Here is a 15,369-nt window from a genome sequence, read left to right on the forward strand (position 1 = left end):
ATATTTTTTCATCATCTCTCCAAGCAAGGGTCTCCTCTTAGAATGAGAAGGGTTTTTATAGACGCTATACTTAGTCAATGACACTGCAGGCCAAGTGTGGATTAGCAGATTGCAATGATTTCACACACCTTTGAGAATATTATGGAGGACTCTCAGGCATGCAGGTTTCCTCCCGATGTTATTCTTCACCGTTTCTTACATGAAATATTTTGTTTAAAATATTTTTTTTATACAAAGGTAAATTTCTAATTGATCAAACTCTATAGCTGTTTATGTAAACCGGCCTTTTATTGTTTTAGAGTTAAGTTTAGTCGGTGTCGCAAAACGGCCAAGGTTCTGAGTCTTATTTAGTGTTCGCAGGTTTCGCAAGGTTTGTTTTAACGGGCCATAATTATGGGCGAGCTTTGTTTATAAAATTATCATGAAAACTTCCAGATTAAACTTAAAGCAGTCGTGTTTCAGAAATCTGTGATATTATTATACTTTTTGATATCGGTAATAGGTAATTTATGAGGCGGGGGGACGCCCCATACACCCGCACGTCATCCACGCTCGTCCGCACCGGGCTAGCGCGGGGGCTATACGGGTGTAAGGGGCGTCCCCAACCCCGATTGCCATTTCAATTTGTCGCATACTATAGTACGTACCTACATTAATATTAGAGCCCTCGCCCACGGCGACTTTTTGTAGCGATGCTGTCGCGCGTTTACTAAACGCACGCCAGCATCACTACTAACGCGTGTTAGTCGCATTTGCAACGTGCTACTGCATCGCGACTGTATCGATGCAAACGCGCGACTTTGTCGGATGACATCGGGGGAAGAACGGAGGGAGGGTGGCGCGTGAATAGAGAACCGAGCATCAGTGCAACATTTTTTCACGTTTGCTTCACAGAAGCGCGACAATATTGCGTTTGCATCGCGACTGAATCTGAGACCGTGGGCGAGGGCACACAGCTAGCGACCGCTTCGCGACTGTATCGATGCGGACGCGCGACAGCATCGCTACTGTATCGCTACAAAAAGTCGCCGTGGGCGAGGGCTCTTAGACCAAATCGCTTGCGTTTACTGATTAAAAAAAAAACTTTAGAATTACGAATCGAATCGAATCTCCCGAATAGCAACTTTCAGCTCCTTGGCTAGTACAAACCTACAAATTTTAAACATTCGGGTTGAATAGAAAACCTCATCTCTTTTAGGAGTTAGTTAAAAAGTAACTATGGAGAGTTGCTAGGTATGGAGTAAAATGTAACTGTGGGAACACCGATCACTGGTTCCACACGGATCAGTGTGAAAGTAACAAAGTAAAACGAATTAAATACATTTGCGTGCGGCTATCAAGTATGGGACGTACAAACAAGCGTCCATTAGGTATGTCCTATGGCGGAACAGCACAGGAATCGGTAACAACCTTCGACATCACACGATGCAATGGTGTAGTGATGTATGACAGTTATTTTAAATCGATATCGATGAATAATTGTATAATCAGTGTAGTATGAGATGACTTCCAACCCGCTAAACTGACGGTAGCGGTAGGTGGGTAGATGAAAAAGGCGGTGTGTATAATTTTTTTTTTAATTTTTGAAAAAAATTGAAATTGAAATTTGAGTCATCTAAAAATGTTTGTAGAGAAAATAAGTGCGTAATATACAAATAATGGTATAAAAGCATAGTGCATCATATAATTTGCACTTTGCCTCCTGTGAGGATTGAACTCACGACCCCTGGTTTACGAGACCAGTGCTCTACCACTGAGCTAAAGAGGCTGATGTGTGATGGGGTGAAATACCTAGTTAGTTATAAGAAATGAAATACTGTGAACTATAAAGATTGTAAATAATAAATATTTAATATTTTTAAATACGATACTCAATAACTACTTTTTATGTCAGAAAACCAAAGAGTTCCCGCGAGATAAAAAAAAATTAAACTTACGTGAATGACGTTCAGTAATAAATACTTAAACGATAAGTAAGTCTTGTAATATAATATTGTATCTTTTAATTTTAGATTAGTAATAACCACCTATAAAAACTAAATTACTTACCTACTATAAAATAATTTTAAACCAGCGTCCGTCTTTAAATAAAACCGCAGTTCCCTGGACGTAGTCACGTCCGTAAAAACGCATTTAAAGCAGTCACATTATTAACCCCCAGCTCGTTCCACCTAATTGAGACGGCCTGGCGAACCAACTAAGATTCCCGTAGACCCTAAAAATAATTAAAAACTCCGACCATTTAACCGTGGTACGTTAAATCTCATCTTGGAAGCTAGATAATTATCCTGGCGACACTCCAAAGTGTCGCGCTCATTTCAATTAGCTCTCTTAAATATTCAATGTCTTTAAAATAGGCTGCGCGATCGCCCCACCCCCTACCGGAGTCTAGGAGTTACATTTAGAGGTTAACCGTTGAGTTTGCTTTTTACGACTTGAGTTTTATGAGTAAAAGTCTCATAATAATACTGATTTTGGGTAATAAACGGTGGGATTTGTTTGGTTTATGCGAGTTTTGTGGTTTAGTGCATAACCTTTTACCTTTACGATATGAGGCTTTCTTATATTAAGAAGTGGTAGTAGATTAGATGTGTCTGTGCTATTTTGGTAATTGTTTCTCATGATTTTTTCATGTTATATACTCGTATATATTATAATTATAAAAGCATTATTGTAACTTTCACGACGTTTTTAGACGAAAATATAAAAATATTCTATAGAGGTTATGAAGCATTCATAATATCATATTATTATCTCTGACATCACCATCCTATACCGTTAGTAAACATACCTAGCCCCTAGTATGACAATGTGCCAACTCATCTATCGGATATCTGTTCATCGATAACGTATCGATGTGCACGCATCGATAATTGGCGGATGCGCGCGGAATGCCCCATCACTAGACGCACACGGACTGATGATCATTGCTAGCGCATGCTCTCTATAAATAATATGTTGTAAAACGATTTTCGATAGATTAATCTGAATCGTGCGCGCGGTCGTGCGCCGCCGGCAGAGGGATCTATTGTGGATCGATAGTGTGCTAGGAATGCCAGGAAATACCTAGGGTCTATTTTATTTTATAGAAACATCTTAATTTCTGGACTTTTATAGATTTTGTAACAGTAGGATATCATATTGTGTCATAGTCACAACCAAAGCTTTGCTGTTATTACATTATCAGGTTTCCGTCCTCAAATTTTAATCTTGGAATTTTGATTAACAAATCACCATACTTACTGATCTTAATCTTACTAAACCTAATGCTTGACCAGTTAGGTAAACTTTGGAATACTTTAATATATTAATTGTGGCACAGTAGCTCTTGATAATCTTGTACAACGAGGCATGAGCGCAGCAGGCGCAATTTTTTTGGTAGGTAACTAATTTTATCAAACAATTCAAAGATTCCGGGCACGCAGCTCTAAATTTTCGGAGTTATGTGCATTTTAAGCAATTAGGTAAATATGCATATCGTATCGTGCGGAAACCCGCATGCCTGAGAATTCTCCATAATGTTCTCAAAGGTGTGCGAAGTCTGCCAATCTGCACTTGGCCAGTGGTAGAATATGCCTTCTCATTTTTTGAGGATAAAAGGGTGTATGTGCCATGTTATGTACCCTAATCGTAGTACACAAAGATCTATATTTCAATTTTTTTTTTAAATAGAGATAGCGAGCAAACGAGCAGGCGGGTCACCTGATGTTAAGTGATTACATGAACATTTGCCCACCAGAGGAACTACCGGTGCGTTGCCAGCTTTTCAGGAATTTGTTGGTCCGCCCCTTGAATAATCCCATGTTGTAATCTAGTTTAAAATAAAAAAGAGTATCTAGTAGATTCACAGATCTGCAGTAGTCAGCGCACGCGTGTCCGTACGTAGAACGTAAATGAGCGCTTGTGGGAATGTCCGCTCGGGACTGTTTGCTGTACGTCGTCCGGACGGCCGGACAGACAGCGTTTATCTTATATAGAGCACGTTTGACCTTTGAGACATGCATGTCGGTTGATTTGACCATTGCCAGACTGAACTACCATTGCATAGGGCTATGGAACTGTGTGCGGTGCCGCTTATATTATTACTAGCTAATGCCCGCGACTTCACCCGCGTGGACTACACAAAATAACTCCTATTTTACCCCCTTAGGAGTTGAATTTTCAAAAATCCTTTCTTAGCGGATGTCTGGCTATCTGCATGCCAATTTTCAGCCTGATCCGTCCTGTAAGTTGAGCTGTGAGTTGACAGATCAGTCAGTCACCATTTCCTATTATATTTAGAAGATAATTAAGTAACGCTCATATTATTTTTTGAGGCTTCAATAGCCCAACGATAAATAGGTTGACTGTAATCCGTAAGATCATAGGTTTTAATTCTACCCATTGCAGGTTTTCCGATTTATTCCTTTACTTGTTCTACCTACCTAACTACCAAATTTCATGATTCTAGGTCACTGGGAAGTATCCTATAGGTTTTCTTGATTGACGTTGAACAGACAGACAGACGGACAGACAACAAAGTGATCCTATAAGGGTTCCTTTTTCCATTTTGAGGTACGGAACCCTAAAAATATGTAGATGATAGATCAATATTCAAAACACCTTATTAATAACTTTGACGGTTTAACCGCACAACTAACGTTAAAGTAAAACACGCCCCTATTAATCTAAACCTAGAGAGCATCCATAAGATCATGATTAAACTGCTCTCTTGGAAGCATCGCGAAAACTATATAAACGAAACTGAACCGACGATGTCCATATCAAAAATTCCCTTTACACTTTCTTAACTGGATACTTTAAGCCCCATAAAACTTGGAGCGTGCTCCACATAAGTTTCGCCTTCTCTCCTATATAATATACCACACAAACTCTAATTACACTCAAAAATCAACCGTTTAACTCTTAACTTTAATGACATACGGTGGAAATTTCAACACCTTTTGTTTTTCCAAGTGGAAAGTTACAAAGAAGTGTAAAATACACTCCTGTTGTAGTATAAAGGCCATAAACACTAGTGAGTATGTACTGCATCTTTATCTCGTGAGACTACCGACCGCCTGCAGCTTGGCTCCCGTGTATAACAATAAATTGTATGAGAAATATTTAGGTACGGGGTCTTTTTAGCAGCAAAGTGTGTTGCAAAATAGTCGTGACTCGCGCACGGAGGGTTCCGTACTACAGTCGTATTTTTTCGACATTTTGTACGATAATTCAAAAACTATGATGCATTAAAATACATAAAAATCTGTTTAGAATGCACAGGTGTATTCTTATGACATGATGACTTTCATATTATGATACCCCACTTGATATAGTTAGGTATCTCACTTCGATAGTTGAAAATAGTAATTACTAGCTTATGTTCGCGACTTCGTCCGCGTGGACTTCACAAATTTCAAACCCCTATTTCACCCCCTTAGGGGTTGAATTTTCAAAAATCCTTTCTTAGCGGATGCCTACGTCATAACAGCTATCTGCATGCCAAATTTCAGCCCGATCCGTCCAGTAGTTTGAGCTGTGCGTTGATAGATCAGTCAGTCAGTCAGTCACCCTTTCCTTTTATATATTTAGACTAGCTTATGCTCGCGACTTCGTCCGCGTGGACTACAAAATTTCAAACCCCTATTTCACCCCCTTAGGAGTTGAATTTTCAAAAATCCTTTCTTAGCGGATGCCTACGTCATAATAGCTATCTGCATGCCGAATTTCAGCCCGATCCGTCCAGTAGTTTGAGCTGTGCGTTGATAGGTCAGTCAGTCAGTCAGTCACCTATTCCTTTTATATATATAGATTAGTTCATAACCACAATTTAATTTTTTTTGTGTGATATATACCTAATCACAAATTCTCGGTTTTCAGATTTTTTCCCCTAATGTCTGCTATAAGACCTACGGTTGAGTCCTAAAATTATAACAGCTAAGTTATACTTGAAGTACTGCAGTTCCAGCAGTCAAGTGAAAATCGTATCAAGTTTCAAATACTTGTTGCACTACATCAATGCCAACAATCTGGGCCCGTAATGCCCTTTTCATATCAAACGCCACTAGGAACTTACAAAACAATTCAAACAATACGTTTAGATCAGTCCAAATCGATAGCGGAACTGCAATAATGCTAATGCGTAACCGTAAAATGACAGCAGATGGCAATTAATGATAGCACTCACTATGCACTAGTAGACGTGCCGGACAATGTAGGGTAGCTGGTACTATTCCGAGAGCGTTCGATAAATGCTACGAAGAGTAGTTCAAAAATTATCGAAGGGTACACAAACATAAGTAAACTTTAGATAAACATTGATCTTGATTGATCATCATCGACCCATCGCCTACTCACTACTACTAAGCACGGATCTCCTCTCGGAAGGTTTTCTATCACGGCCCAGTGTGGATTGGAAGACTTAATACTCATTTGAGAACATTATGGAGAACTTTAAGACGTGCAAGTTTCCTCACGATGTTTTCCTTAATCATTAAAGAAGGTAAAAACGCACAAGCTCTGATAAGTTAAATGCTCTATATCGACAAATAATATTATGAAATACTGTTAGGATTATTAAAAATAAAACTAGCATCATGTTCTAATTAAAACTTATATATATTAATGTAGATTTATAGTGTTATCAAAGCGTGATAAGATCTCTTCGTTACGAAACAAGAAGAAAATAATCTAAGCTGTTCGACAGTTAATTTTTCGAATAGCTTACAAAATAGTATCATTTCTCTATTGCACTTGTGTGACAAGACCTCATTACAATTAAAGGAAGCTAGATCGCGTGAACCGTGCGTGATTGCGAACAAACATAAACTACTTATCGAGATCAATATAAATGTAGAGAAATATGTATATTATGGAATTACTTTGCACACTACAATGTTGTCATTTCAGTTCTACACTACAGATATATTCATAGATAAAATACCAAAAATGTAATAAGTTTTTTTTTTAAATAACCCTCATATTTAACTAATACATACTATTTAGGTACATCTCTCTCTCTGTGTCGTATTCCTCATTACTGAAGGTCGTGACCCCTTTTCATTAATCATATGATCATAGGAGTTTGGGATAATAATGCGGTGGATTCGCATATCCTGCTGTATGAAACACGGCTTCACGTACCTACTTTCCGAGGCACGGAGAAAACGAAAAGGTTAAGTGACCAACTTATATATCAACGCTGCTTATCAATAATTGCCATCGATTTTTAGTTTTTTTAAGTTCTTATATGGGCAACGGGCAACTCATATGGTCAAGGTTGCTCAGCAAGTGGGTTCTGCCTAAGACAGGAGGATATCGCATTATCCGTTCGTTAATTTTTTTTGCCATTTAGATTTCCACCCAAAATGTTCTATATTAAACTTCTCTTGAATAAAACTACATTTCAAATATCAATGCGAATGCGATAACTAAATCGAACGGTAAACAGAATAGCCTCCCTCTCCATACACGTGTGTGACAAGATCTCATTGTTACGGGTACCTACGTTCGATTGCGAGCGACGATTGTGAACAAACGCGAACCGCGAACACGTTCTCCATTATCAAGATCCGACTATTTAATTCCTACTCAAGTTTTTGGTACGTGATTGCGGAATAGATTAATTCAATTAAGCGTTTCGGTATGAGCAACGCCTTAGTCTAAATGCCACTTAGTAATATATTCGGGTAGTGTAAAGGTTGATTATACTTACGATAATAGGTACAGGGTGTTATTTTAAAAGCGGTCAGTAAGGCGACAGACGCTTATTTTATTTGTCATCACTCATCAGGAATACCCTTATTATAAATGCGAAAGTGAGTTTGTTTGTTGGTTTGTTGGTTTGTCCTTCAATCACGTCGCAACGGTGCAAAGGAGTGAAGTGATTTTTTGCATGGGTATAGATAAAGACCCGGAGAGTGACATAGGTTACTTTTTATCCCGAAAAATCAAAGAGTTCCCACGGGATTTAAAAAAAAATCTAATTCCACGCAGACGAGGTCGCGGGCATCAGCTATTTAAGAAAAAAACGTTGTTCTTTCTAAACCTACGCTAATTACTATCCATATTATAAACTAGCTTATGCTCGCGACTTCGTCCGCGTGGACTACACAAATTTCAAACCCCTATTTCACGCCCTTAGGGATTGAATTTTCAAAAATCCTTTCTTAGCGGATGCCTAAATAATAATAGCTATCTGCATGCCAAATTTCAGCCCTATCCGTCCTGTAGTTTGAGCTGTGCGTTGATAGATCAGTCAGTCAGTCAGACAGTCAGTCACCTTTTCCTTTTATATATTTACATAAGACATCTCGAAGCTACCTGAACACTGCCCGACCTATCAGAGACCCTTTAATCCAGGAACATTTTAATTGCTACACCATTTAATCACTTGTTTGTTAAAACTTTCTACACAGATAAACGAATGTACCTACCTATCTCTAATTCTCTCCATTTCAGAGATAACTGGCCGTCACGTATCGGTCAACGTTTGATATCAACGAATGTCACTCTTATCCGAGAACACTTAGCGAGAGTGGGACATTGAGGGCGTCGCAACTATACGGGGACGATAGCGATACGGTAACGACACGACACTTTTCGTACGTTTGGAGATAAAATGTGACAGACACTTCGTTTATGTGCAAGTTCAATCCAAGGCCTAGCTGGTATGTGCTATAGAATATCAGGATCATTAATTCCTACCGATCGATTGGTGGACATGGTAGATCTCTTCTAAAAGTCCACACACCACCTGAATCCGGCGGATTCCTGCCACTAATTTATCTTCGCAACCAGCTGATCTATGTCGGTTATTCTGGTATCACGTAGAGATACTCCAAACAGCTCTCTCCATCGCCCGCTGAGTGACTGTGAGCTTTCTTGTGAGGTCCATATTGGACCATGTCTCGGAATATTTATTTACTAGTAAAATAAAAATTATTCGTCCTTGAGACCCAATTGTAAACGGACAGTCATATCCGATTCCGATAGTGATTGTTTATGTTATTGCATATTGTAATTTTATTCGTTCCCCGGCGCATATTCTAGTTAATTTTATTAGCATAATGGTTGACAACATAAAACCATTAAGCCACAGAACCATTTATAGCTTGCGCCTGCAGTTGCGCGTGAAATGATACAAGGTGGAAGATTACGCGATTATTATTTTTGTTACCTATCACATATGTATAAGTATTTTCCAAAGTGTTCTCGCGGCGTCTTTTTCCTCAGCCACGAAAACTCTTTTTGAATTTATTTTAAGAATAATAGTAAGTTCAGAATGCAATGTATATAAAAAATGATATAAAAATAATTTTCGTAGAAAACCTTCGATGGATTCAAAACAATATAAAATGAGCTTTTAATGGCTGTCTATGCCGACTACCTATTGATATTCTTGAAGATTTTTTCAGAGCATTTTATACCTAATCTTTTGATATTAACAACTTCAAAATAAGTTTTGAAAATTGTCAGCTTAAATTCTATTTTAGTAGAGTTGTTAGGTTAGTTTATTAGAGTTGATACCTGACAGAGGTTTGAGCTTTGGTGATTTAAAATAACTTACGGATTTCTGGAATGCACAATATTTTGATTTAGAAACGGGCATTTGTGAGACAGGTAAATATCGCTTTCTCTTATGACTTTCACCATAATATATTAAGGAATATGTACCCCGAGGTCAGTATTCGTTTGTATATATCATACTTGTATAATTACTGCTCCTGATCGTTCGTTACGCTGGAATTCATCGTCTATACTTCATCATCACCATCATCATCAACCGATAGACGTCCACTGCTGGACATAGGTCTCTTGTAGGGACTTCCACACGCCACGGTTTTGCGCCGCCTGGATCCAGCGGCTCCCTGCGACTCGTCAGATGTCGCCCGTCCACCTAGTGGAGGGTCTTCCAACGCTGCGTCTTCCGGTCTTCCGTCTATACTTATTTCTCTAAATTCCTTTGAGTGGATCTACTTTATTGTTAGAGTTCATCATCATAATCAACGCATCGCCAGCTCGCACAGCTTTCCTCTGAATGTAAAGGGCTTAGACCATAGTCCACCACGCTGGCCAAGTGTGGATTGGCAGACTTCACACACCTTTAAGAACGTTGTGGAGAACTCTCAGGCATACAGATTTCCTCACAATGTTTTCTGATAGTTTAGGTGTGCGTGCCCGGGATTCAACCTCTGACCTCCCGAATAGGAGGCGGAAGTCTTAACCACTTTTCAACTTAAGGGTGCCCTTGTCATTCTGACAGGAGATCCGTGCTAAGTAAGTCGGCGCGTGGGCTGATGATGAAATTTTTTACAAAGAGATCTTTTATATTTTACATCTCCTATGTTACCCCGTTAGGAGTGAAATTACTTGAGTTGTAGTTACGTTGATACGTTAGTGAGTTTTTCTTTATAAGGAGCATTTATATCAAAAATACCGATAAGCAAATAAAACTAATACAAATCGATATCACACTAAGCCTCCGCAAATCACTCAAGAATGTTGAAACATGACGTCAATCGGAAAAGAATAAATAAGTCATCCCCTTTAGCGCAGTAGAAGGCAATAAATCGACGTACCCTTGTGTTAACAGCATATTAGTGAATATGGATAAACCACTGCTAAATGGCCTTCCATACCCCCTTGATCACATACTTTGATATAACCAAAATAGGAAGTAGCATATAACGTCAAAGGTCCCAAAAATCTGGTCGCGTTAAGCCCTCAGATTTGTCGCGAGCAAATCACGTGAAAAATCCAACGATAAACGTCTATATCCGCTTTTCCCACATATTTTCGCGTTTCCCTCTCATGTGCTCACTTAACATGACGGTGTTTGCCCTTTTTCCCCTTGATGCCCGAGACAAATCTTTACATCTCACAACCGAAATTCAACCTTAAAATGACTAGTATACAACACAATTTTCATTACACCGAAATTATTAGAAAAATTCGCGTTCCATTTTTTCCTAGCTTTTCTATAATATTGAACACGTTCGAAAATAAACTTTGTGCTCGAAAAGATATGGTTTAAAGTCGAGCGGGTAAAACGGAGTGTAGATATTCGGTTTTTCTATGAAAGGGGAAGTTTGGGCGACATTGTTACACAGTGTATTGCACATTATTGGGTGATTGAATGGTATACTTAACTGGCTGAGCGACAACTTTGATAAGGTGCCCTCGTGTTAAGGATAAAGTAGGCGTGGGGCACAAATTGTTTGATATGTAGCCGCGAATTCTTTATTGAGTTCGTATTTGACTTTTATTCGAGTAGATTCTAACTTGGGATGAAAAAAGGGCAGTGTACCTCGAGCATTATTTAAGGAATAACCTCCTTTTTGTTGCATGAGAAGACGTACCTACTTACTTAAGATTTTCAATGCTTTCAGGTCGTAATGAAAAAATATATTGGAACTGATCATTACGATTGTAGACGAGACGAGTATATTATATACCTAGGACATCCAATTGGGTAGGTCCAATTTCGAGAAAGAGGTCAGTCGCCAAATCCAACTCGGTTGGGCAGCGTTCAGGAAGCTTCGAGATGTCTTCTTGTCCAAAATTCCTCAGTGCTTGAAGACCAAAGTCTTCGAACAGTGCGTGTTGCCAAGGATGACATTTATGGATCCGAGACATGGTAGCTAACTATGGGCCTCATAAGAAAGCTCAGAAATCCATATTTCCGTCCTCTTCCTCCTCCTATGAGGATCTCCTTAGATCCGTAGGAGAACTAGAGCAACCGAGATAGATCAACGGGTTACGAAGCTGAAGTGGCAATGGGCAGGGCACATAGTTCGTTAAACCGATAGACGTTGGGGTCCCAAGGTGCTTGAATGGCGACCTGCTGCGTTGGAAGACCCCACTAGGTGAACGGAAGACATCAGACGAGTCGCAGGGCGCCGCTGTATTCAGGCGGCGCAAGACCGTGGCGTGTGGAAGTCCCTATAAGAGACCTATGTCCAGCTGTGGACGTCTATCGGTTGATGATGATGATGATCATTACTTAATTGTATGTTTTTGCACCCATATTGAAGCAAATCTGGGTCTTTATTTAAACTCCTTTATGGCAATTTTTATTAAACTCATGCCCCTCTGGTTTCTACACGGCATCGTACCGGAACGCTAAATCGCTTGGCGGCACGGTTTTGCCGTTAGGGTGGTAACTAGCCACAGTCGAATCCTCCCACCAGAAAAGGTAAGCAAATATTTAAATCGAATATTTCCTTCAATTATTATTATGTACCTATAGGCAGTATACAGCTTTCTAAGGTCATAGATTTGCATGTAGCCATTTATTAGAACAAGAACAATTCAATTTCGAGTGCCCTCAACATATATCGGCGATGTTGCGCCGACAGAAACAAATTAACACTTTCCCACCAAGCAGCGCCATATTGCTTCAATGCAGTTACATTTTATTGTTAGGGAGTATTTACACTGATATTTATAATCCAGTTTATATAAAACTAGATGATGACCGCAATTTGGGTTTTTAAAAATCCCGTAAGAACTCTGATGTTTCAGAATAAGTGTACTGTATCTACCGAAAAGTATCTATAAAAAGTTAGCAGACAGACAGATACACTTTCGAATTTAGAATATTAGTATAAAAGTATGGATTTAGATCATATAAAATGTAAAGCTCCCTCTACTAGAATAGGTACAAAAAGAAGATAGAAGATCCTAAAATTATACGTAGGTATATAACTACGAAAGTGTGCCATCTTTTTCTTATCTACCCTACGTCAGTTTTGTTTGACGTCTGTGAATACGACAAGATAACATCATTATACATAATACTAACCATAGGTTATAATAGCCACAGCTGTCTCTTGTAGAGACTTCCACACGCCACGATCTTGAATCCTGCTGCTTCATGCGAGCTGTTTGACGTCATCGGTCTATCTAGTGGGGGATCGTCCCCCGCTGCACTTTCCGATACGAGACTGCCGTTCCAGCACGTCGGCACGGGAATGGCCAGTTTTCATACTTTACAAGTCCTACATAGTGTAGAGTCTCTCTAAAGCAACAGTTAATTTAACATTTCGATTAAGAAGCAACAGTCGGCAATAACACGGACACGGAGCCCCGCTGTTATTGTTGTTACTCCAAATCACACGTCACCATACGTATAACACATCGGTTCGTCCTACGTTGTGTAAAGTCTCTCTAATGCAACAGTTAATTTAACATTTCGATTAAGAAGCAACAGTCGGCAACAACACGGACACGGAGCCCCGCTGTTATTGTTGTTACTCCAAATCACACATCATAGTGTAACACATCGGTTCGTCCTACGTTGTGTAGAGTCTCTCTAATGCAACAGTTAATTTAACATTTCGATTAAGAAGCAACAGTCGGCAACAACACGGACACGGAGCCCCGCTGTTATTGTTGTTACTCCAAATCACACATCATACGTGTAACACATCGATTCGCTGGCGCTATATTGTACCTATTATCGTCTGCTTGTTAGCTTTCTTCGATAGAGTACGAACTTGTAGGTTATATCAACTTGTCTGTAGATAACGGTAAAGATTTTTTTTTAATTTTCTTGGGCATTCGTGAGTGCAACTCTCATTTTTAGGGTGCCTCAACAGGAAAAAAGGAACCCTTATAGGATCACTACATAGTCTGTCTGTCGTGTATATCAAGAAAACCTATAGGGTACTTCCCGTTGACCTAGAATTATGAAATTTAGCAGGTAGGTCTTATAGCACACGTAAAGGGAAAAATCTGAAAGTCAAACTTTTTCAGACAGCCTTATTTTTCTTTGATTTTACGTCACCATCGCCTAATACGTATATCGTCTGTGCTTATGGTCAAATGGTCAAAATTAATTAAATGAATTACAAAGGCACACACACATAACAAAGGCACACACAAGTAACTGTACCGCACAGATTCCATTTCGTGCAATAACAAAGAGGCCGATACGCGCACAACAAAATGCCAAACCGCTTAGCGTATCACTGTGTTTGTATCTAAAGGTACGTTCACATTCTTCGTTAAATAATACACATACCTAATTGGTTTTTAAGATGAAACTAAATTAAAAGCGACTACTTGATGCCACATGAGTACTAGTTGATGCTGGCACCTCAACACTGTGAAAAAAGTATAAATTTTCATAAAACTACATGCAAAATGAGCCACAGGGCCCACAGCAGCTCTAAAATACCTGAAACATTATTTTAAAAGTACTGATATGAATTTTTTTGAAAACACATTGTTGATAGAAAAATAAATCTGAATAGATACCTATCCTATACTTTTTAAACTATAAAAGAATACCATTATTTTTGTAATGTTTTCGTTACATAAACCTTTTACTGTCTAGGAAAATTATTCAGTAAGTATAATATTTTAGAGAGATATGAACCGTCTTTTACTTCGCGCATAAGTTTTCCCATCCACTTTGGCACTTATAGGAACGTTCAAATCAAGAGTGACTTGACATCTTCTAGAGTTAGACAATCATGCTCCATCTTAGGCTGCAGCAGATTTCATTATAGCAAAGCTCTGCAAACTCAGTCTGTAAACTAATATGGACGCTAGAACGAGTAGAGTAGAAAGGGAAGTGTTTTAACGACCTATTTAATATCTTAATATTACGTGAAGACTATGCACACACCCTAAGTCACTGTTCGGCCAAATCAAGCCACTAGTTCAATAAAAAAAGAAGTATATTATTAACCCGATGCCGAGCATATGGACAAAGGTCACATCATTATAATCTGTGGACGTGACCAACTAAAATGGCGGCCGGCATATCTATCTCGGCGTTCGTAATTCAAAATTTCTATTCTCCTGTCGTAATAAAATCATGCGCGCACGCATGTAGTCCACCCGTTCTAAATTTAAATTGGTAGAGCCTTTGTTTTATGTTGTTATAAAAAATATTCCATTAACTTGGGGTAAAAGGCCTAGCGCCGTCTGAATCCAGCGGCTCTCGACTTGTTTGATGTCGTGACCTAGGGTGGTCTGCTAATGCTGCATTGGCCAGTGCGAGGTCGCCATCAGAGCACCTTGAGCAGCTCATAATCACCAATGTAGGAATTAAAAACAATAAGATACAATAAAAAATCAATAGAAAGAAGGATATTGACATACTGCACTGCATTGAAAACAAAATTGACCCTATCCAAAATCAATTTTTTTTGTATGGTCACTTAAAATTTGCGTTTCGCAAACAAGAGGCGTAGTAGGCCTAGTAGTCAAGAAATCATCCTATTATTCGGGGACTCGCGGGTTCAATCCGGGGCACGCACCTCTAACGTTTCGGAGCTATGTGCTTTTTAAGCTATTAATTACCTTGCTTTAATGGTGAAGAAAAACATCGTGAGGAAACCTGCATGCCTGAGAGCTCTCCATAATATTCTCGAA

General features: G+C 39.1%; 1 non-coding gene across 1 annotated transcript; it reads right to left on the reverse strand.

The window, feature by feature from the left end:
* Positions 1-1,696: 1,696 nt before the first annotated feature.
* On the reverse strand, positions 1,697-1,768 carry TRNAT-CGU (transfer RNA threonine (anticodon CGU)). The gene has a single exon. It is a non-coding gene; the product is annotated as a tRNA-Thr (tRNA).
* Positions 1,769-15,369: the final 13,601 nt, after the last annotated feature.

Source organism: Maniola hyperantus, chromosome 19, assembly GCF_902806685.2.
Source record: "Maniola hyperantus chromosome 19, iAphHyp1.2, whole genome shotgun sequence".
In the NCBI taxonomy this organism is placed as follows: domain Eukaryota; kingdom Metazoa; phylum Arthropoda; class Insecta; order Lepidoptera; family Nymphalidae; genus Maniola; species Maniola hyperantus.